This window comes from Cricetulus griseus, chromosome 2 (genome assembly GCF_003668045.3).
Source record: "Cricetulus griseus strain 17A/GY chromosome 2, alternate assembly CriGri-PICRH-1.0, whole genome shotgun sequence".
Lineage (NCBI taxonomy): Eukaryota > Metazoa > Chordata > Mammalia > Rodentia > Cricetidae > Cricetulus > Cricetulus griseus.
This window is the reverse complement of record NC_048595.1, coordinates 127,794,184-127,795,505: the sequence shown is the minus strand read 5'-3', so window position 1 is coordinate 127,795,505 and position 1,322 is coordinate 127,794,184. Positions and strand designations below refer to the sequence as shown.

At 39.3% G+C, this 1,322-nt stretch overlaps 1 non-coding gene across 1 annotated transcript; it reads right to left on the bottom strand.

The window, feature by feature from the left end:
* Positions 1-877: 877 nt before the first annotated feature.
* On the bottom strand, positions 878-1,045 carry LOC113834454. The gene has a single exon (XR_003482960.1). It is a non-coding gene; the product is annotated as a U1 spliceosomal RNA (small nuclear RNA).
* Between the last annotated feature and the right edge of the window lie 277 nt (positions 1,046-1,322).

Genomic DNA, 1,322 nt, shown 5'->3' with positions numbered 1-1,322 from the left:
TTTCTTTCTTTCTTTTCTTTCTCTCTTCTGTAGTATCTATATGTCTCTCTCTCTCTCTCTCTCTCTCTCTCTCTCTCTCTCTCTCTCTCTCTTCAGAAGAGAGCAATTACCCAGTGAGTAGGGCATCCTCCTTTAATACTTTTCACTTATTTTCTTTGGAACAGGAATCTCTCCCGGAAGCTGAGCCTCACATTTGTCTAGGTCTGCAGTTAGTGAGCCCCAGCAATTCTTCAGTCTTGGCTCTCTCTTGGAATTGGTGTTGTATGAGTATATAGAACACCTGACTTTTTATATAGGTGCTAAGATCTGAACTAGGGTCCTCATGATTTTGAAGCAAGCACTCTTAATTGCTGAGCCATCTCTTGGCCACTTATTGACATATTTCTATGTTAATTTTTGATCTGCAAGGGCAGTCTTAAGTTCTGATGACAGAAGATATGGAGTTAAAAGTCTAAACCATTTACTATTTGATCCTTTGCAGAAAACATCTTATATAGATAAAAGGGCTTACACTGGGCAGAGGTGGAGGTGGCACACAACTTTAATCCCAGCACTCAGGAGGCAGAGGTAGGTCGATCTCTGCATGTTCAAGGTCAGCCTGATGTACAGAGTGAGTTCCAGGACAGCCAGGGCTACACAGCAAAACCCTATCTCAAAAAACCAAAACCAAAACAAATCAACATACAAAAAACCAAGGTGTAGAAATAGCATCTAAATAACATTGTTTTTTCATTAATTATCTGTTCAGATGAGTCTTTGGATTTACTTTAGCGTTTTCTGTTTCCTGGCAATGTCAGAAGTAATACGGATTATGGAATATGAACTCTGTGTGATTTATGCAGGTTTTGAGAAATTTTAAGCTTATTATTTTTTCCCCAAGGGCAAAGTGTGAATGCAGTCCCCCACTACCACAAATTATGCAGTCGAGTTTACCGAATTTGGGGAAATCACAGGGGTCAGCACATCTGGAGTGCAATGGATACAGATTATTCTTTCTTAAAAAACTTGTATTTGTGACTTTCTTCAATAAATTCTTAAAATGTAAAAAGAAAACAAAATAGCATATGTGTAAGTGTTTTGCCTGTGGACATGTAAGAGTGGTCACACCCCTTTGGGTGTGATTTCAGGTGGATGGAAGCAGAAAGAGGGAACTGTAAGGCATGCATAGTTCTTTCTCTTGAGTCAGCCTACACAGTAGGAAGGGCAGAGAAGCACTCTCTGGGTTCTTTGTATTTTTCTGTGTAAGTTTTCCCCAATAAACATCCATTTATCATTTATCTTGGGTCTAGTGAAATCACTCTTGCCTTCACATATGTGTCAGT